Here is a 23,988-nt window from a genome sequence, read left to right on the forward strand (position 1 = left end):
AATGTCATGAAATACACATACATAGCATTGCCCTATAAATAAAGGCACCCAGTTTGTCTGGGCAGCACAAGTTGCTTGGGCTACCTAGACTCAGATTGCTTGTGTCCACTGTTACTCTGTCTCTTTGTCTCATTCTTTCCACTTCCTCCTTAGATCAAGCCAAGTCTGGGGCAGACACCAACATACTTCTGAACGACTTCATAACCACTGAAGAAATTAAGGCTGAAATCAAAGGATTCATTGAAACTAATGGTAACGAACAAGCAAGATTTTTAACGTATGGGACACAGTAAAAGCTGTGTTATCTGCTTATAATAATGTATATGGTAATGTCTTTGACTTGACTAAATGCAATGCATTCATGCTGGGAAAAACCATAAGGTACAGTGTAAAGATGTATAGTAATTAGTGCCCACAAGTAAAAAAAAGGGGGGAGGGGAATATACAACCTAATGACGTATCTCAGAGAACTGGGAAAACAATTACAACAGCTAAATACCAAGAGAAAAGAAATAATAAAGATTCAAGTACAAATAAAATAAAATAGAGAATAAAATAACTATACATAAAATAAATGAAAAAACTGTTTCTTATAGAAAAATAAACAAAAATTGACATATTATTAGCCAGATTAACCAAGACGAACAGAGAAATGAACCAGATAAATCAAATCAGCAATGAATCAGGCAATATGACAACAGACTTAATTGAAATACCAAAGATCATGAGACAACTATGAGTGAATATATGCCAATAAACAAGAAAACCTGGATGAGATGGAAAAATTTCTGGACACATGTAACTTAACATGATTAAAAAAAAAAGATTGAATAAGGAAAAAATAGAAAGCCTGAATGGGCCAACAATAAGCAATAAAGTTAAATCAATAATAAATATCTCCCAACAAAGGGAAAGCCCAGGCCCCATTGGCTTCATATCTATAAAACATTTAAACAACAAACCCTGATTCTTCTCAAACTATTTCTAAAGATCCAGAAGGAAGGAACCCTCCCCAACTCATTTTTTGAAGCCTCCATCATCCTGATTCTCAAAACAGACAAGGAAGTAACAGAAAAATAAAACTATAGACCAATATCCTTAATGAATACAGATGCGAAAATTCTCAACAAGATACTATCAAATTGTATCCAACAACACATTAAGAAAATTATACGCCATGACAAGGAAGGCTTTATTCCAGGGATGCAAGGATGGCTCCACATATACAAAATAATCAATGTAATACATCACAGTAACAGAAGGAATATAAAAACAATATGATCATATCAATTGATGTAGAAAATGCATTTGATAAAATACAACAACTCTTCATGATTACGATTCAGAAAAATTGGCATAGAAGGGACATTTGTCAACACAATAAAAGCCATCTATGACAATCTCATAGCTATGATCACACTGAACAGAGAAAAGCTGAAGGCTTTTCCTATAAATACTGGAACAAGACACAGCTGCCTGCTTTCTCCACTCCTTTTCAACACAGAACTACAAGTTCTAGCTGATGCAAAATAAACATACAAAAATCTATAGTATTTGTATACACCAACAGTGAACAGACTGAGGCAGAATTGAAGAAAACCATACCATTTACAGTAGCCACAAGTAAATATGATATCTAGGGATAAACCTAACCAAAGAAGTCAAAGGGTCAAAGGCCTCTACAAAGAAAAAGTATGAAAAACTTAAAATACAAATGTAAAATAATACCAAAAAATGAAAAAAAAAAATCACATGTTCCTGGATTGGAAGAATTAATATAGTCAAAAATGTCAACCCTGGGACCAGTGGATGGCATAATGGGTTACATTGTTGGACTCCTAAGTAGTCAACTGTGGTTCAAGTCCTGGGCTAGGCAACTTAAAACTCATTCTGGGTACATGTGTGTGCATGCCCCAAATCCCAAGAGGAGGTGAAGGAGAAGGGATTGTGGTGTGGCCATCCCCTTGGGGGATGATTTCTCACTTTCTGTCTCTCTGTTTCTCTGGTGAGCACAAGCACCCTATAACAAAAATAGCTCTTAAAAAGAAAAAGTCAACCCTACCCAAGTTAATCTATAAATTCCATGCAATTCTGATCAAACTACCAGAGTGATTCCTCACTGAAATAGAAAAACTAATCACCAAATTTGCCTAGAATCATAAAAGGCCTCATATTGTCAATGCAATACTGTGCAAAAAAGAATAAATTAGGAGGTATCTTACTTCCTGGTATTAAAATATATTACAGAGCTGTGATAATCAAAAAGCATGACATCAGCACAGAAATTGGCATGTAGAACAGGGAGCAAATTGAGACAAAAATAAACCCCAAAACATACAGCCAACTGATCTTTGACAAAGGGCACAAGATGATACAGTGGGAAAAGGAAAATCTCTTCAGCAAATGGTGCTGGAAAAATGACATCCACCTGCAGAAGAATGAAATTGGCCCTTTATCTCTCACTATTAACAAAAATAAACTCAAGATGGATGAAGGATCTATATATAAAACCTGAAGCTCTAAAAGTACTGGAGGAAAACAGGGAAAACTCTTGGAGTAGGCAAAGACTTCTTAAAGAAGACCCCTAAATCATAGGCAACAGACCTAAAAACAGAAAAGTGGGGCTACATTAGGCTAAAAAGTTTTTGCACAGCAAAATAAATAATAATTAGAGTGAGGATACAGCTCTCAGAGTAGGAGAATATATTTGACAATTATACCTCAGATAAGGGTTTGATAACCAGGATATTCAGGGAACTTAAGCAGTTTACCCTCAAAAAAAAAATAATCTAATTAAAAGATGGGCAAATGAGCTGAATGACAATATCCCATGGAAGACATATGAATGGCCAAAAAGTATATGAAAGCATGCTGAACATCTCCTCTCCCTCTCATAGGAGAAATGCAAATCAAAACCACAATGAGATTCCATCTAATTTCAGTCAGTATGGATAAATGAAGAAATAAATGATAAGTGCTTGTGAGGCCATTGTGAAAAGGGAACCTTCCTGCACTTTTGGTGGGAGTGGAAATTAGCATAACCACTGTGGAGAACAATATGGAGATTTCTCAGAAAGCTACAAGTATTGTAGAACTGCCATATTACCCAATAATTCCATTCTTAGATATCTATCCAGAGGATAGGAAAAACACTTACACATCTGTGTTTAGTGCAGCATTATTTACAATTGGTCGGACATGGAATCAACCCACATGTTCAAAAACAGACGAGTAAATTGAAAACACGTGGGACATGCACTCTACGGACTACTACTCAGTCCCATAGAAAATAATGAGCCCCTTTCATTTCCTAGAAGTAGACAAATAAAGACGATTTAATGCTAAGTGAAGCCACACTATGAAAAACAGATATATGTCTCCCTCAATATATACTGAATGTGTGCACTTTACAACAGTAATTGAAAAATTGAAAGATTTAGTATCAGGGAGGGTAACTTTAGATACTGCAGACATGGTGGGAGGTAATGGCAGTTAGTCATAGGAAGTGGGGAGAGAGGGTCAGAAAAAACTAAACACATTTAATAGACATAAAGACAAAAAATTATCTGCTTATAATAACACATATGGTAACGTCTTTGACTTGCAATGCATTCATGGTGGGAAAAACCATAATGTGCACTGTAAAGATGTACAGTGATTAAATGTAAATAAACAAATAAATAAAAATATGTAAAAAGAGCAGGGAAATAAACATTTAATTGACACAAAAATGAAAATTTGTTTGTTGACAGTAATGTATACGGTAATGTCTTTGTCTTGACTGTCATACACTATATCCATGCTGAGATAAAACATGTTGTATACTGTAAAGATATACAGTGATTAAATGTAAATTATACACACACATACATAAAATAGTTGTTCCTTTAAAAAAACGTACAGCCTAATTTAAGTCAAAAAGAGCTTTTACATTTCTATTTAATGACGTAATTGAGCTAGAACTTAAGGTACTGAAAACATGAAAAATGGTCAGTTGTGGTGTGCAGGGGCAAGGCAATGTCCTGGGATGCTAAGACCATATGGAAGGGCCTAGATTTGCGTCCTAGGGTCTCCCTGTGCATGCTAGGTACATACTTGTGACCAGGATCCTGACTGCCTGAGACTGGGGATGGATCACAGCATACAGATCCTGTGTGGGTACCCATCTACCCATAAAAGATTGGTAATATAAACATTTAAACCTTAATAAAGTGAATGATGCCTTAAGCAAAAAAGAGAGTGAAAAAAAAAATGTTTATTTTTAAGTATATTTGTTAAGTATATCTGATAAAGAACTAAGATTTATAACACGCAAGTTTCATAAAATAGATAAGAAAAAAATGATATAGCGCTTGCTAATTAACTGGTAATCTTACAAAGAGAACGTAATAGGAATGCAAGTCTAAGAAAGATGTAAACAGGTTTGTCCTCACTACCTACGAGATTCGTATTAAACATCAGTGCCAGAAGCCTGACAAAAATAAGACATTACTTGAAATTCATGCCAGGCGTGTGTGTGTGTGCGTGCATGCCTGAAATCCTGAGAGGAGAAAGGAGGAGAAGGGATAGTGGCGTGGCCATCCCCCCAGGGGGCTGAGTTCTTGCTTTCTGTCTCTCTGTCTCTCTCTGTCTTTCTGGTGAGTGCACGCACCTTATAGCAAAAACCTCTTCAAAAAAAAAAAAAACATTAATTGCTCATATTTCATACCACTTGACCTACAAGCATTAGATTCTGATGATCATTCTTTTCTTTAAAAACTCAACTTGGGGGACCAGCAGATGATGTAATGGTTACATAGCTGGACTCCCACATAGTCAACCACAGTTTGAGTCCTGAACCAGGTGGCTTAAAACTCACGCTGGGTGCATGTGCCTGCACACCCAAGATCCTGAGAGGAGAAGGGAAGAGTCGGGATTGCGGCGTGGCCATTCCCCTGTGGGGTGATCTCTCACATTTTGTCTATCTTTCTGGTGAGAACAGGTGTTCTAGAACAAAAATCTCTCTCTCTGAAAAAGGAAAAAAAAAAAAAACCCTCAACTTGGATTCCAGAGTACTACACATTCTAAGTTTGATATTGAATCTACTGAATTTTCTATGTAGTTAATTACATTGAAAAAAAAATTACAAGTTTTCTTTTTACTCCTAAACCTCATACCTCATTATTTCCCTTGAATTATTACAACATAAAGGAAATAGGAATATTACATTGATAACAAAAATTTCAAGACTTGTTTCTAATATACAGCAAATATATCACTTCATTAAATAAGGTATGGATTTTGTTCCATGGCATTTATCAAGTTTAGGAATTTTTATTTTATTTATGGTTTTTGAGAGTTTGAAGATGAAAAGAAACAATAAACTTGAGAAAATTAACATTGTGCATCTTTTATTTTTCTGGAGAGGTTTTTGCTATAGGGCATGTGCGCTCGCCAGACAGACAGAGAGAGAAAAAGAGATGGAAAGTAAAAAATCAACCCCGAGGAGGGATGGCCATGCCACAATCCCTTCTCCTCCACTCTTCTCAGGATCTTGGGCATGCACACACGCTCCTGGCGTGAGTTTAAGCCACCAGGTCCAGGACTCGAACCGTGTTCGACTACATGGGAGTCCAGCAACATGGCCATTATGCTAACTGCTGGTCCCAACATTGGGCATTTATTAAGACTGGCATACTAGTTGTTTCTTTTTTTTTAAAAAAAATTTATTTATTTTTAATTTGACGAGAGAGGGACAGAGTGAGGGGGCGCTGGGAGAAGAGAGAAAGCAAGCTGCCAGGTCCAGAACTCAAACTGCAGTAGGCCATATGAGGGTCCATCACCCTTAGCCATCACACCACCTGCCGGCTCTGAGACTGATAAGCCAGTTGTTTCTTTATTTTTCTCAAACAACTTGTATTAGATTGAGTTTATTGTATATTCATTGCTTGGGTGTTTGGTAAAATTCACTTATAAAATGATATGGGTCTAGGGATTATAACAATTTTTTTTTTTTACTTCTAATTATTTTTCTTGAGCTAAATATCTGTTCTCTTTAAAGCAAAGTTTCTTCCTATAATTACCCTCTAGGATCCGAGAGAGAGAGAAAGATACTGAATCACAGTATTTTTGTTTTATTTTTATCCTTCTGATTAAGATTGTACACTTGTGGATATCCCAACTTGAGGTAGGTTTTCTCTAGTTCACTACCTCTTGCTTTGGCTTGAGAACTACTGTTCCATTTGGTGACCATTCTATGTCTGCATTACTTAGTAGTGGAGTAGTTTTTGCTTTAGTTGTGGTTACTCATCTGAATTTCAGCTCCAGCTTTGTTTGAAGTTTCCATGTGTTCTTCTTGACTTGCAACCTCAGCTATGCAAATGAACAATGCTTTATTTGCATTTCTGTTTTGTAGGGAGAGCTAATCTGGCATATTACAAAATGTAGCACTCTTACTTATTCTGACTATTCTAAAAATAGTTCTAATAATTTCAAGAATGTTGCAAAACAGTGACTTCTAGCAGCCTATTTGTTGTATTTGAAAATTTTCTTTATATGAGGAAATATAAAAAAATATGAAGTATATAAGCACATCTGAAAGAAAAACAAAATAAACATCAGTGCATCCTACCTCTGAAAACACATGGCACTTGTACCATGAAGCCCCTCTACACCTCTCAATAAGCATAGCCTCATGCAAACCTCTCTCTATCAAATGGTCACTCTTCTGATTCTTCTTTTAATAATTCTCTGCTTTCCCTTTATAAGTTTTCATGTGTGTGTGTCACTAGGAGGGGATCAGAACCTCTCCTTAGGGTGAAGGATTCTTGACTTTAGACAGGAAATAATTCAAAAACAAGTTAGAAATAGGAAAAGCAGAGTTATTGTCTCATTGCGAGATAATTACACCTCCATAGTCAAGAGTGTGGGCTGACTCTGAGAATAGAGTCGCGCAGGTCTCCCCTGGAACAGGGGTTTATATAGCGGCGCTAGGAAGGAGGTCGTGAGGTTCAGGCATGTAGAGGGAGGCTTTTCTGTGTATGTGTAGTGGCTGTTCATGTGTCTTCATGCATCGCATGTGTCAATGGCATCCTAAATCTTCACTTAAGGGCAAATTTTTAGCAAGGAAATGAGGCATAGTTCATCTCCAGTTGAACTTTGGTTCTCCATCTTCTGCTTTCAACTGATTCTTAACCTGCAGTTGCTCATGATCAAGACACATGGCTTGTGGTCAGACTCTAGCCTGTCAGAGGTTTGCTGATAGATTGTAGATAGACTCAGGACCCTGTTTATGGCCCTTACCTCCAGTGAAGCTGTCTTTCTCTTCCCATTATGCTTGCTGCCCTTGCTATCAAGACCTCTCATGCTCTAATTCTTTTCCTTAGTTTCCCTGTCTTATGTGTGAATTGTTTATTACAGTTTTGTCTGGTTCCTAACAAAAGCAAGTGTTGCCTACCTGTACTGGTTCTTGATTTTTTAAATACTATCAGTTATTTAATCTCATGTTGATATATACAGGTATAATTTATATATAATATTTTATATAACTTTTAATCAGTTCTTTATCAAAGAACACTAGGATTATTTCTTTCTTTATTTTTTTAAAGAATTATTTAATTTTATTTATTCATTCATTTTCATTTGACCAGAGAGAGACACAAAGGGAGCGAGAGAGAGGGAAGGTGAGAAAGCAAGCTACCAGGCTCAGGACTCGAACCATGGTTGGCCACATGGGAGAGTCCAGCACCTTAACCATCACGCCACCTGTTGGTCCCAACACTAAGATTATTTCTACATTTATCCTACATACACATATAAATATGTACATATATTTGCAATTATAAAAAAATGCTGATAAGAAACTTCTAGACATCTCTTCTGGTACAATATTTGTTCTGGGTAATGAGAGATGTTGAGAGGAAAACCTGGGTCATAGGGCTTACGTATATTCGGTTTTGCTAGAAAGGATCAAAGTGTGTTAACATGGATTTCACCAGTTTTCACTCCCACTAACAGTGAATGAAAGTTCCTCATAAGCTAACCATGCAAACATCATTTAACTTTATCAGTCATTTTATTTCTCTTGATATGGTAAGGGTCAAAAACTATATAATTTGGGGGTTGAATTTGTATTTTCCTGGTTAATAATGAGTTTGAGCATACATTTATAAGTGTACCTGCCGTTTATATTTTCTCATCTGTAATTGAAGTTTCATACTTTTTTCTCCTTTTTGGTCATTAGACATTTTGTGATGTCAATAACAGAATTACTGGATACTAAACTCTTAATATCTGCTGATATCTTTTTCTAGAACATGTATGTCTTTTCACGTTCCTTATATTCTCTTTTAATAAATGTTAGCTCATAATTTTAATATAGTTGAGTTTATTTTCTATTGGAGTCTGTGTTTTATGAAGATTTGGTCATTTCACTCTCTAACTATAGATTAAAACTATAATACCACTAAGGCGGTATTAACTGCTGCATTTAATTACTGTTTTGCAATTCTTTTGCTAATGAAACTTTTTTCAGATTTTATGTGTGTATATGTGTGTGTGTGTGTGTGTGTGTGTGTGTGAGTGTGTGTATTTTTTTAAGTGAGATTTTTGCTATAGGGCATATGTGCTCACCAGAGAGAAAGTGAGAAACGACCCGCAGGGGGGATGGGCACACCACAATACCCTCTCCTCTGGTCTCTTCTCAGGATTTTGGGCATGCATACATATGCGCCCAGCATGAATTTTAAGCTGCCGGGTCCAGAACTTGAACCATAGTCCATCACATGGGAGTACGGTGATGTCACCCTTATGCCATCTGCTGATCCCCAGATTTGATATTTCTACTTATCACTAGTTTATAACAATATTACTTACTTTGCTTCAGTGTCAACTTCATGGTTCTTCCTCTCTAGGTTGTTGTCTTCTAAGTGAGAGAGTGTTCTACCATATGGCATTGAAAATGAATTTTTGTCCATTGTTTGTTATTATTCCATTGTCCTCCTCGCTCTTTAGAGTATTTCTGAGTAACTTCCCACTTTACACTTGGATATTACATTTTAAACTTAAATATAAACCTAAATACTCCCTTTTTTATTATTGCCACAGGGTACATGTGTTCACTAGAGAGAGAGAGAGAGAGAGAGAGGCAGGAAGAGATGGGAAGGGAGAAAGTACCAATGTGCTGTTTTCACACTGCAATCCTCTATGTTTGTTTCCATCCTGTAGGAATTTTAGGCACATACACACATGTGCCTGGCATGATTCTGGCATGTTTCATTTTCTTTCTGGTGTTTATTTATTTATTTATTTATTTTGCTTTTGCCATAGAGTGAATATACTCTCCAGAGAGGGAGAACAGAAATCACCCCCCTGGGGGGACAACTATATCATAATCCCTTCTCTCCCATTCTCCTCTTAGGGTTTTCGTCATGTCTGCCATGATTTTTAAACCACCAGGTCCGGGACTCAAACCTTGGTTGGCCATGTAGGAATCAGCACTTTAACCACCATCCTGTCTGCTGGCCCTAAGCATATTTTTTAAATTCATTGGGACTGGGACTTGAACTGTGGAATCCAGTTCCCTTAACCACTATGCCATAGAGCCAATCCTAAATCCCCTAATCCCCTCTTTCTTAAATCAGAGCTTTCTTATGGAATCTTTGAGTTGGTGGTCCTGCTATTTACATGGTCACCAAGACTAAAGACTCAAGTGCCCTCCTTAATATCTCTTTTTTCATACTTTTTCATACCAGATCAAAGAAGATGATTCATTCTCTGATAAACCCCCCAAAACCTTTCATTGGCTGCCTGTTTCCTACAGACTGTTATCTAAGGTCCTCACTGTGGTGAGATGTGACATTCTTCTTTATGCATCTTCATGATTGAGTCCTATTTTCTTTTCTAAATATTTCTCAATTCTACCTTTTTCTTTTTATGCATACTATTTACTATCTTGGTCTTTCTCACCTCTTCTAGAAGTCATTAATTTTTCTTGACAGGCTTCATAATTCCGAAATTCACCTTTACCACAACTACCAATGATACATTTAAAAGGAAAAATTACTGGAGTTTTATGATATCAAGATACTCTATCCTTTCCCTTCCCTCTCTGTGTTTGAACAAATTAATTAGAGATCAGAATGTCAGCTTTATTCTAGGAAAGAAAACAGTAGAATGTGAATTCATCTACAGAGTAAAATGACATGTTAACACTCTCCTCTAAATTAGTGAGACAGCTGGATCCAGTCATCAGCACAGCTGAGCAGTCAGGTCTCCCTCACAGCGTCAAAGGTTTTCCTTCTAAGCTAACCACTCGGCAGAGGACAGACCAGAAGACACCCTCTCAAAAGGCAGAGATATACCCGAGAGATAATCTCAAAGTGATAGATCAATTTCCCTCAAACTTGTTAATTAGGTCACTCCATTGACTCCCAGTGGGAAGTAGTGAGTAATGAGTGAGAAAAAAGAGGCATCAGAAGTTTATTTAAAGGAAATCCCAGATCAAAGAACATGATTTATTCTCTGATAAAACCCCCCAAACCTTTCATTGGCTGCCTGTCTACTGCGGACTGTTATCTAGGTTCCTCACTGTGGTGAGGAGATGTGACCTCCTTCTCAATGCTTCCTTCTTGCTGCCACCAACTTGTTATAGTCTCCCTTGCATGTTACGCTCTACCAGTGCTTACCTGCCTATAAATTGCTGCATCCTTTGGGCTACATCTTGACTTCATTCTTCTGGGTGCCTTAATTCTCCTTTTTGGAGTATCTCCAAACTTATCACTCAAATATCTAACTAATTCCTATATATTCCTTAAGTCTCAGCATGAGGTATGTATATATGTATGTATGTATTTATTTATTTCAGAAAATGATTTGTATCCTCCATTCCAACTGTCTGAAATGAAACTCTCAGTTCCATGTCTCCCCTTCACGATACAGGTTAGGCACAGGGCCTGGGCTGAGGTGTTTATAGAATAGGTTTACCCTGCTGCTTCTTTCTGTATGATCAGTGTAGGAATACAGCCTGTGGTAAGCACTGGAAGGTCTGAAACTCTTTTACATCAAATGGTACTGTTTCATTCCCTATGACGAAAACTTTCTTTTCGTCTTCCCAGTTAGGCTATAAACTCTTCAACGTGAATACCAAGAACATTGCAGATATTCAGAATCTTAATAAGTAAAAATAACTTTCTCTTAAGATTTTTAGTTTTTTAAAAAGTAATTAATTAATTAATTATTTATAATTTGACCAGAGAGGGACACACACACACACACACACACACACACACACACACACACAGAGAGAGAGAGAGAGAGAGAGAGAGAGAGAAAGAAAGCGAGAAAGAAAGCCACCACCAGGTCTGGAACTCCAACTGTGGTTGGCCATATGGGAGTCCAGCACCCTTAACCACCATGGCATCTGCTGGTCCCTCCCTTAATTTTTTTACATGATTGGCTAACCTGTTATAGATATTCCCTTTGGATTTGACAAAAGGTTTGGCCTCTTAGCTTTGATCCCTTTCAATTTTTTATATTTAAGTTATTCCTTAACCTACCTTGTTCCCTGCCAACTCTCACCACATTTAACGTTTCCTTGTGGGCCCCATCACAAGTCTTCCTGCACTTAGCTTGTTACATAGATTAAATATGAAGCCTAACTTTTGTCTTCTTCCATCTCATCTTTTCCAGAGCTTTCAGCGTAGAACTCTTTACAGGACACACAAAATATGAACTGTCTATGATTTCTATGCTTAGGAAAGAAAGGCATATTTTGCTCAGCAAACATTTATTAAATGTTACAGTCATTGTTCTTTATTGTCTTATTTTGAGTGTGAGCAGGTGATCATGCCACCCTAGCAACAGAAAACTGAATGCAGAAAGCAGTTTAAAATTATAATCAAATGAAAATTTTCCTAAATTAATCTGGCACATATTCATATTACACATAATTGTTACTGTGCATATGGTAATATGATAATAATAGTAAATAGTTCTCAAGAATAACTGTCAGCAATATTACTTCCTCACAGTGAAACCATTATTTGTATTTCTCTTTGTTGGTTCTCCAATATCTAGAAGCAGTGATAATGGCAGTTTTCACTGACAGCACGGGTGGTTTACTCTTCACCTCTTCCACCTACTTATGCTCATTGTCACTGAAATTTTAGATCTAATTCCTTTAAAAAAAATTCAGAGAGCACACGAAAAAGAGTGAAACGGAAAGTAAGAAAGCACCCTTTATAGGACATGGTCATACCACAATCCCTTATCCCCCATATCTCCCTCCTTTTGGGATTTTGGGCATGCATGCCTGGTGGGTTTTTCAAGCTATTGGGTCTAGACCTTGAACTGTGCAGTCAGTCATGTGGAATCCAGCAGCCTTAACTACTACGCCTTTTTTTACTTTTATATCTATATCTAGGATTCTATACTTCTAAATCTATCAGTGACTTTCCCATTTGATAATTCTATAATGGAACAGAAAATTACTTCCAATTAAGAACTGTCCTTTTTGTTATTTATTTCATTAGTGAGTGCTGGTAGGGTGGGGGTGGGGTGGAGAGAAGGGTGTTCTTGATAGGGTCTGGCAATGCCAAGATCCTCCTCTCTCTAAGCTCCCAGTCAGCCATAATCACAGGAACATACAGGCACACCCACTGAGTTCAGGTAGACCCAGAATTTGAACCCAGACTTCCCATCTGGCTCCAGTGCACCCATGCCCCAATACCTGGACTGCCAAACCATCTGTGCTGCCATGTCTGGGCTCATAGGTGTACTTAAACGCCATAGTTAAGCCCATCATCAGCTATGCCTAGAATGCTGGACAGATGCATTTTTGTCTCTAGGAGTCAGTTGATTTCACCTCCACTTCACAGTCAAACTTCTTGCCACTCTACTGGAAAAAAGTATTCAGTTGTACATGTAAACCTTAATATTTTGGATCAAGAGAAAAAAGATATATTGTTTTCTAAAAAACATTTTAGTGCTTCACAAATCAACTTATGGTGAATGATAAGAAAAACGAGCCTTTTGGACTCTATCAGAAAACCCAGTGAAAGAAAAGTGCAGGAAGGCAAGCATACTTCTGCTTTTCCAAACATTTAAATATCTTTGCCTACATTGTGCCAGCTTTTCTCTGGCCTTAAAAGTCATTTACATAGGTTCACCATAAATTAAGGTTTCATTGTCCAATTTAGCAAACTGTTAAAAGAGAAGCTGAATGCCTCAACAAGCTTGTTTAATGCAGAATCTACTATAAGTTCACATATAACAATAAATTGAGCCTGACCAAAATTATGCCCCTACTTCCTGATTAAGCATTCACTAAATCATTTTCCCATTATTTTTTAATAATATAAATTAATGAATTACTTCTGGCTATCACTGTGATTCTGCTTTTCACTCTGTAGACAATTCTGAATGCAAATTTTTGTTTCCAAGTGAACAGTAATGAAAGCAGGTCGTGACTTCCTCAAGGAAGGCAGCTCTATGGAAAGCATTTCAGAAGTCCTCTGGGCCCTCCAAGAAATCTTGATTACAATGATTAGGTTATAACTTAAAAAAAATTTCAGGGTCTTAACTTTCATAGAAGAGCTCTGACAATGTTGTGCATTCAACTGGAGTTGTAATTCATTAACCCACAGAATGACTCTGTGACCTTGGTTTTCAGAAGTGTCAGCCCTGCAGTTACAAGAAACAAGAAATTATTTCAGCAATGTCATTTACTTTCTTAGATCCTTGCCTGACTTGAGCCTGGAATTTGAGGGTAAAGTTTGTGTCTTTTGTCCTTTTTTCCAGTATCATGTAGAAATAACCATACTACCTGGGCCAGTTGGTGGCATGGTGGTTGGGTCAGCTGGATCCTACAAGACCGACTGACTGACTGAGCAGTTCAAGTACCAAACCTGGTGGCTTGAAGTACACTGGGCATGTGTGTGTCCCCAAATTCACCAAAATCTCAAGAGGAGAATGAAGGGGAAGAGACCATGGTATGGTCATCACCTCTGGGGGTGTGTGTGGTAGTAATTTCTCATTTCCTTCTCTTTCTCTTTCTGTCGATCTCTCTCTAGTGAATACTTGGCACCTAATAGCAAAAAATAAAACTAAACTAAACTAAACTAAAATAAAGTATTATCTCCTCTTCCCCTCCCTCATTTCCTTTACATTGGTAGAAAAGGTGCACCTATCCGATCTCAGTTTTCACCTTCCCATTTCCTTTATATTGGTAGAATGGGTGCACCTATCCGATCTCAGTTTTCACCTTCAGCGAGGAGACTATCTTGGGGTCACTCAAGTGAGATTCATCATGGACTATTGCTTTCCATCCTCACTTTATAAATAGGATTTTCTTTCTATTTCACCTGTTCTTAGCTTCCAAACTGTAGTGAATATTTCATGTTGTCTCTGAAGATTCATTGACTATAACCACTCACTTAGTAGCAATTGTTAAGTCAGCTAGAATTCTAAGGTGGAAAGCAATAGAAACAGGATAAGTAAGAGGGAAACAAGTGAGGATAGATCTTATTGGAAAGATAGCGGGTATTTCCAATAATTGAAAGGAAGATTGATTGTGAGAACATCGGTGAGAATTCAAACCAGAACATTTCTGAGGATATTAATTTCAGGAGCTCAAATATTGGTCTACGGTACTCTTATCAGGTGATTCAGCTTAAATAAGCTATTTCATAACTATCCAAAGTTAGATTCTCTGGTCATCTCTTGACAGGTGGAAATATATATGAAAGAAGGACAGTTAAAAAACAATAAAAAGCTTCTTTAGTGGAACAGGAAAGATTATGAATAAGGCTTAAATTTGGAATATCTGGAAATATTGTGCCAGAACAGTGTGCATAAGTTAAATGAAAATATTTTTAACATGTTAAGTTCTAGTTAATAGAACATGATCCAAGTGAAAATGTCTACTAAGTAGTTAGAAAAAAATAGATATTAGAGTGTATCTGAAATGTAGATAAATATTTAGAAATTTATAGGCAGGATCTATAAAGTACTAAGGAGGACAGACTCTGAGAAAGTATATGCAGAGATAAGGCTGAGAAAGGAACCAAACAGATATCTGTATTTAGTAGAGTAGAAGGAAGCATGATATAAATTAAAGAGTTAAATTTAGAAATGGTACTCATGGGACCAGCAGTTAGTGTAATGGCTATGTCGCTGGACTCCCATGTAGTCAACCCAGGCCCAGCGGCTTAAACTCATGCCGGGTGCATGTGCATGCATGTCCAAGATCCTGAGAGGAGAATGGAAGAGAAGGGGTTGCGGCATGGCCATTTCCCTGGGAGGTGATTTCTCGCTTTCTATCTCTCTGTCTGTCTCTGTCTTTCTGGTGAGTGCATATGCCCTATAGCAAAAACCTCTCCAAAAAAAAAAAAAAAAAAAAGGAAAGTTGTCTCTGAAGATTCATTGACTATAACCACTCACTTAGTAGCAATTGTTAAGTCAGCTAGAATTCTAAGGTGGAAAGCAATAGAAACAGGATAAGTAAGAGGGAAACAAGTGAGGATAGATCTTATTGGAAAGATAGCGGGTATTTCCAATAATTGAAAGGAAGATTGATTGTGAGAACATCGGTGAGAATTCAAACCAGAACATTTCTGAGGATATTAATTTCAGGAGCTCAAATATTGGTCTACGGTACTCTTATCAGGTGATTCAGCTTAAATAAGCTATTTCATAACTATCCAAAGTTAGATTCTCTGGTCATCTCTTGACAGGTGGAAATATATATGAAAGAAGGACAGTTAAAAAACAATAAAAAGCTTCTTTAGTGGAACAGGAAAGATTATGAATAAGGCTTAAATTTGGAATATCTGGAAATATTGTGCCAGAACAGTGTGCATAAGTTAAATGAAAATATTTTTAACATGTTAAGTTCTAGTTAATAGAACATGATCCAAGTGAAAATGTCTACTAAGTAGTTAGAAAAAAATAGATATTAGAGTGTATCTGAAATGTAGATAAATATTTAGAAATTTATAGGCAGGATCTATAAAGTACTAAGGAGGACAGACTCTGAGAAAGTATATGCAGAGATAAGGCTGAGAAAGGAACCAAACAGATATCTGTATTTAGTAGAGTAGAAGGAAGCATGATATAAATTAAAGAGTTAAATTTAGAAATGGTACTCATGGGACCAGCAGTTAGTGTAATGGCTATGTTGCTGGACTCCCATGTAGTCAACCCAGGCCCAGCGGCTTAATCTCATGCCGGGTGCATGTGCATGCATGTCCAAGATCCTGAGAGGAGAATGGAAGAGAAGGGGTTGCGGCATGGCCATTTCCCTGGGAGGTGATTTCTCGCTTTCTATCTCTCTGTCTGTCTCTGTCTTTCTGGTGAGTGCATATGCCCTATAGCAAAAACCTCTCCAAAAAAAAAAAGGAAAGAAAAGAAATGGTACTCATGAAAGGAGAAAGAAAACAGAATTGTGAAACACAAGGGAAGAGACTATGTTTTGGACAAGGTCATGATCTTCTGGCTCAGTCTCCCATGTAGCTGGGGCCACAAGCACGTGCTAGAGTATCCAGCTCTTACGGCAGGCTGGGAATCTAACTGGGCCTCCAAATGGTCTCAGCATGCCGAGTAGCAGCATATACCAGCATGAGCTACTATGGTTGGACTGGGCAAACTATTTTTTAGAAGAGTGTTTTATCATATGGCCAAACCATATTCAATAGTAAAAAAAAAAAAAAAAAAAAATTATTACTGGTGTCATTACTGTGGTGCAGTTGTAACACTAACACCCTGCAGTGCAGGAAGCCATGTGGAGACTATGGTCTAGATCCTGGATCAACCTAAAAAACGCACTGGGTACGTGTGTGAACGTCAAGGAATCTGAGGAAGTGGGGGTTAGGAAAAGGGGACCACAGCATGACAAGAGCCTTTTGAGAGTGCTATCTCTTTGTCTCTCTCTCTCTATCACACTCATGCATGTGTACACACTTTCTATCATAAAAGAGGGAGAGGATAAAAATAAGTACATTATTAAAGTAAAAAATGAGGACCATGATGTTTACTGTCACTTGTGTTATTAAATATTATCCTAAAAGTGTCACTGATGACAAAATGGCAAGACATTTATCTCATTCCTTTACTAATGTCTCTGTCATCTGATGATATAGCTACCTTCATTCAAAGGAAAAATGTGGAATGTATTTCTTTAGTCTTCAGATTGGGGCTTGGATATGTGCTTGTCTTTGGCCAAAGGGACTTTAGTAAATATGACACAAGTAGGAGCTCGAAAGTACTTCTAGAGTAGTAAGGCTCTCTCTGTCTTGCTATTCTTAAGAATTCTACTAATCCACCAACATGAGAATGACATGGCTAACCTGTTGAATGGTAAGATTCAGGATGAAGTTGTGTCTGGTTGTCACAGCTGACATGAAGCCAACAACCAGACCATCCTAGACTATCAGCCCAGCTGGACCAGCTCAGACCAAAACTATTGCTTAACCAGTTTGAAAGATTGTAAATAATAATACAATATTTATTGTTTTAAATCTCTACATTTAAATTATTTATATAAGGGAAGCTAATATGGAAAATAATAGGCATGGCCATTAGAAAAAAAAAAATGAAATAAGCATTACATATCTTAGAATGGTAGAGAAACATTTATTTGTATATAGCATAATTGTACATTTAGATGACCCATAAGTATAAAATAAAAAAAAAACTTTGAAACCATCAGAATATCCAAAAAAGTGGTTAATTATTAAGCAGTTATTAAAAAAGTTCATATATGCTGTGGCATAATAAAAATTATATTTGGTGTTTTTCCCCAGTTCCTGACACAGAGTTTTAAAAATTCTTGGAATTTGCTGAGTAATAGAAATATTTTTATTGTGCTGATGAGGTGACATTAGGGCACCCAGAGAGCTTTAGTATAGGAGATACTCATCAAAACAACAAAACAAAACAGAACAAGCAAATGTCAATGCAGCAATTAGAAATCTTGTACTCTTAGCCTTGATTTAATCAATAATGCCTGTATAATTAGCCCTGATAAAATTATCTGTATATTTCAGGTTCTAGGAAGCTTCCTAGTTGAGGAACACAAGTGAGATGAGTGGTCCTTATTCCAGGGGGACAAAAGTTGCTATGGTCTGTCTCTATTTTGCCCTGTGCATCTCTTCATCTAGCTGCTCATAAGTGCCCTTCCTGATAGAATGGCAACTACATACATTTTTTTTTCCAGAGATTTTTGTTATAGGGTGGTGTATGTGCTTGCCAGAGAGACAGAGACAGAAAATGAGAAATCACCCCCTTGTGAGGGATGGTCATGTTGTGATCCCTTCTCCTTCCTTCTTCTCTCATGATTTTGGGTATCTCCACACACCTGGTGTGAGTTTTAAGCCACCAGGTCAGGGACTTGAACCACAGTGGACCAAGTGGGAGTTCAGGGGCTCCCACTGGCCCCTAGAATGGGAATCATAAATATGGTGCTTTCCTATACTTTTTGAGGTGTTCCAGTAAAATATTGACTATAAGGTGGTTGTGGGAAGCCCTAAATGTGTGGTTAGCTGTATGTGCGGAAGTGCAGGTAGCCAGGGGATCCCACTTAAAGCTGGCTCTGAAGTTAGTATAGTCTTATTAGGGACCAGCATCTTCAATTTATGGGACCTGAAGCTAACTTGAGACAGTTTCAGAATCAAGTTAATTGTAGGATACTCACTTGGCATCTAACACATTTATCAACTGCCCTTGTCTGTTATTGGTTTTTTAGCAGACATACTTGAGACTGAGAAACTTATAAAAGAAGTGATTTGATTTAACGACTCACTGTTCTGGTGACTGGAAAGCATAAAAGCCTAACATTATGTCGGAAAGGAGGAAATGGAGCAGAGCAGAGCATGGGGTCTATATCCATGTGGCCTCTGCCTGCCTCAGTTTCTCTCCTTTGACTATGTCAGAACTCGGTCATGAGAGCCCCATCCTAATTACTTTACATGCCCAAAGGCTCCATGAAGGAATTTGAGTTTTCGTTTCTTATTTTTACAATACTATCAATTTCCAACATATGAATTTCTGAGGGTCATTTAAATAAAAAAAAATTATGAACTTTTGGAGAAAACTTGAAACCATAACACCAACTAAGTTTTTTTTTTTTTTTTTGAGAGAGACATTTTCACATAGAGCATGTGCACTTGCCAGAGAGACAGAGACAAAGAGATAGAAAGTGAGAAATAACCCCCTTGGAAGGATGGCGGCACTCAAATACTTTCTCCTCCATTCTCCTCTTGGAATTTGGGGCATACACACACACATGCATGGCGTCAGTTTCAAGCTGCCACGGTTTGCCACATGGGAGTCTAGCACCTTAACCACTACTCTACCTGCTGGCATCACCAAATAAATTTTTTCAGAAGTTAAATTTAACATCTGTTAAACATAGCCACTGGACACGCGTTTAGCAAGAAATGAGTGGGACCTTTCAAAGATAACCATGCAATTTCCCTAAGTTATTTAGGAAAAGGTATGATTACTGTTCCATATCTTTCCTAAAAGTCTTAATATCGAAATCTCCTCATCCTCTCTGGCTGCTTGAGGATATACCATCATCATGAATGACACAGTTATTATCCGAACTAGGAAATTCATGGCCAACCGACTACTTCGGAGGAAACAAGGGATCATCGATGTCCTTCACCTCAGGAAGGCAAAAGTACCTAAGACAGAAATTAGGAAAAAACTAGTAAAGATGTACAAGACCACATCAGATGTCATCTTTGTGTTTGGATTCAGAACCGATTTTGGTGGTGGTAAGACAACTGGCTTTGGCATGATTTATGATTCTTTGGATTAATGTGAAGAAAAATGAACCCAAATACAGACTTGCAAGACATGGCCTCTATGAGAAGAAAAAGATTTAAAGAAAACAGTGAAAGGAATGCAAGAACAGAATGAAGAAAGTCAAGGGGACTGCAAAAGCCAATTTCGGTGCTGGCAAAAAGTGAGCTGGAGATTGGAGAACAGTTGAAGGCATAAAGAATCTGTAATGACTATCTGTGGTGATTGTGCGGACTGTTCATGAGAGGATTAATAAACTAAGAAATTTTCATAAAAAAAGAAAATCCCCTCAAATTAATATGCTGCTAGCAATTACTATGCTTATAGTAATTTTGAATCAATATCAATAAGATGTGGTGCATTTTTCAGAATAATTCCATATTAAATTTGAAAGAGAAATTCTTCTTGCTTGTTTTCAATATCCTACCAATAGAATACACACAAATAAACATATATTAAATATTTACGTAATTTAGATATCAGTAAGAACTTTGAGGTCAAAGAGAAGAGATACATTATGATTTGTTATAGCAATACAGAATACTTCACAATGAAAATGCTATTTGTTCTATTTTTTTTTATTCAGGATGATAATGGCTTCTCCACATGAAAGTAGAGAATAAATTCTAAATAGAAGAAATAGTTTGAATAAAGGCACAAATACAGAGAATATATTCTATTGGTGCAGTTAATTCTCTGATATAATTAGCCTTCTAAAAAAATGCCAACACTAGTATCCTACACATATTCCTGCATATTGACCTCCCTACTTGTTTGAAACGCCTGTATTCCTAAAATAGATGAGGGGTCATTGTAGTGGAATAGAATTGTATCTATCCATTAACAAAGTAGGAATCCTAGTAACAATAATACTCTACTCAGCATAGTTACAAACTTTAAATAGAACGAAGTATGTGTCTTTGTTTGGACTTCTCCCCATAATAAAGATGCGGGTGCACGTGATTTGTTTCAGAGGTGAATCTCAAGGAAATAGAGAAAGTGAGTCAGATAATGAGAAAAGTCAAAAAGGATGGTGTTAATGAGTGAGTTACAACAGAGGATAATTGGGATTTAATCTCTTTAGAACCCCTAGAGGAATCATAAAAAATTTGTCTCAGAATCTTCCTATCAGATGACAGCAAGGCTAGGGCTCCTATCCATAAGCATTTACACCCCCAGTGGTTGACTGTTGACTTCTGGAGTTTACAATTCTGAATTGTGGTTGCTTACAGTGGAGATCTTGTGGTGTCAGAAATAGCCCTAAAACAGAGAAGAAGAGATTATGAGAGTGGGATGCTTTCAACCTCATGAAAATGCTACTGCCACTGGCTACAATATATATGGACCAGAACATTAATATCTGCTACAGAGGACCAGCAGGTGATGTACATCACTAGACTCCTATGTAGTAGACTATGATTCGAGAGTCTCAGACTGGCAGTTTATACTTATTCTGGGCATACATACATGCATGTCCAAAATCTCTAGAGGAAAATGAAGAAAAAGAGGTTGCAGCATGGCCATCCCCCTGGGGGATGATTTCTTGTTATCTCTGTTTCTCTGGCTAGTGTACACACCCTATAGCAAAAAATCCCCCCCTCTCTAAAAATATCTGCTAAAGAATGTGTGTATTTTCTAAAGAACAGTTGGAAAACATTAGGTAATCAGTTTAGCTTCTACTGGGTCATCATAAAAGTCATGACTTTTTAAAAATGTTTTTCTATGTAAAAATACATCATGACTTTTTTTTAACAATCCCAATATATCTTTGTGATTGTATTCAACATTATGAGGAGATTTTGGTTCATATGCTCCTCTTATTTATTTATTTCTAGAGAGATTTTTACTATAGGGCATGTGTGCTTTCCAGAGAGATACAGAGAGACAGAAAGTGAGAAATCACCCTCTAGGGAGCTGGCCATGCCATAATCCCTGCTCCACTCTACCGTCAGGATCCTGGGCATACATGCACACATGACCAGGATGAGGTTTAAGTCACCGGGTCCAGAACTCAAATCTCCGTTGACTACATGGGAGTCCAGTGATGCAACCATGACATTAACTGCTGGTCCCACATTCTCCTCTTATTAATGGAACCCTATTAATGTTCACTGTTAATGATACCCTTGCCAGTAAGAGATATAACCTCATATCCACCCAGGAGAGTATCATTAATAGTGACCATAATATAGGCAATGAAAAAGGTGAATGTGACATGAACCCAGTGGAAAGTGGCAGAGAACTGGCCCTAATGACCTCAGATGTATTACTCTTTGTTCCTAGGGTCCTGAAACAATACAGAGAAGACCAAGGAAGTTCTGTCTCGAAAGACTGCACATAACTGACATTCTTTTTTTTTTTTTTGGAGAGGTTTTTGCTATAGGGCGCATGTGCTCGCCGGACCGAGAGAGAGAGAGAGACAGAAAGTGAGAAATCACCCCTGAGGGGGGATGGCCATGCCACAATCCCTTCTCCTCCATTCTCCTCTTGGGATCTTGGGCACACATGCACACGCGCCTGGCGTGAGTTTAACCCACTGGGTCCAGGACTTGAACCGCGGTTGACTACATGGGAGTCCAGCGGCATAGCCATTACGCTAACTGCTGGTCCCCATAATTGACATTCTATGCCAGCCAACATGATAGGAAAATTTCCCACATTGGGTAACATTGGCAATCACTTCCCAGGTCAGCCTTTGCTCTACTGTCTCCCTAACAATTTGCGTGTCATGATAAATGGCAACAAAGAGTGGAGAGATGAATTTGTCAATTATGCCTTTTCCAGCACTTCAGAGAAAAATGTTTTAAGAGGTAGCATAAAAAAAAAATGTCAACTTCATATATACTTTGCTCTATAAGGTCAAGCCATGAACATAAGGGGGATTAAATTCCTGTTATGACATTGATACCCAAACTTCATTTGGATTTGACCACCCTATCTAGCAGGAATAGGTCAGATCAAGCTCAAAAGACAGAAAGCTTCCATGTTAATTATGGGAACACAGGCTAAAACTGTTCTAAGGAAAAATAATGCAGGCTTTAACCAAACTTTTTCAGCTAGAACTGATAATATCACAGTCTATGTCCTGAATACCAAATTTCATCCTCCTTATCATATTTCTCTATGACCTGGTTGAACTGCCTCTCTGACTTTATAGCATGAGAAGCTACAGTTGAACCGGTCATTACATTGATTTGGCATGGGGGTGGCCTATAGCTTAGTGATTAAAGGAGCTGGATCCCATATGGCCAACTGCAGTTGGAATCTGGCCCCAGTGGTTTGAAAAACATGCCTGGCAAATATGCTTACATTCTCAAATTCCCAACAAGATGGAGAAATGGAGGAGAAGGGACTGTGTTGTGATGATACTACATTGGAGATACTTTCTCCCTCTCTCTCCCTATCTTTCTGGTTCTCTGGTGAGTGCATGTGCCCTTTGGCAGTAATTTCTTTTTTCTAATGATATACAAAGTTAATTTCCTACTTAGAGATGTCTTATTTGCCTGGTTACCCCTGCACCGCCCCCTCCCCCAAGTTGTTCAAATACCTCATTATTCTGGTGTTAGCTCAAATGGTACCCCTGCAAAGATGCCTTCCATCACCGCTGTAATGGTGCTTTCTATGTAATCTGGACTCAGCTATCATATTACCTTTTTAAATTTCCTTGATATTTCTAACTGTGTAAAACTACCTTAATTATTCATTAATTTTATGACTTCCTATATAAATTCCATGAGTTGAAAATTAGGCTCTTTCAGGGCCAGTAGGTGGCGTGGTGGTTAAGGTGCTGGAAACTCCCACATGGCTGACCATGGTTCGAGTCCCAGACCTGGTAGCTTGCTTTCTCACTATCTGCTAGCCCCCACCCCCCCGGCCCCCCCCGGTGTGTGTGTGTGCATCTCTCTGGTCAAATTGAAATAAATGAATAAATAAATAAAATTAAATAATTCTTTTTTAAAAAGATAGCAGTATAAATATACAAAATATGGGACCAGTAGATGGCATGGTGGATGAAATGCTGGACTCCCACATGGCCGACTGCTGTTCAAGTTCTGGATCTGGCAGCATGCTTTCTCATTTTCCTATTCTCTCTCTCTGTCTTTGGTCAAATTTAAACTACTACCAAAAAATAAAATTAAATATTTTTTCAAAAAAGAAAATTAGGCTCTTTCATTCAAAATCACCAGTGTGCCAAATTTGCCGCAG

At 37.7% G+C, this 23,988-nt stretch overlaps 1 non-coding gene and 1 pseudogene across 1 annotated transcript; one reads left to right on the forward strand and one right to left on the reverse strand.

Moving 5' to 3' along the window:
* Window positions 1-10,893: 10,893 nt before the first annotated feature.
* LOC114006291 (small nucleolar RNA SNORA51) lies at window positions 10,894-11,024 on the reverse strand. Its single transcript, XR_003548031.1, has one exon. It is a non-coding gene; the product is annotated as a small nucleolar RNA SNORA51 (small nucleolar RNA).
* Window positions 11,025-19,555: 8,531 nt separating this feature from the next.
* Window positions 19,556-19,949, forward strand: LOC106733977 (40S ribosomal protein S24 pseudogene; annotated as a pseudogene).
* Window positions 19,950-23,988: the final 4,039 nt, after the last annotated feature.

This window comes from Tupaia chinensis, unplaced genomic scaffold (assembly GCF_000334495.1).
Source record: "Tupaia chinensis unplaced genomic scaffold, TupChi_1.0 Scaffold146837_1, whole genome shotgun sequence".
NCBI classification, from domain to species: Eukaryota; Metazoa; Chordata; class Mammalia; order Scandentia; family Tupaiidae; genus Tupaia; species Tupaia belangeri.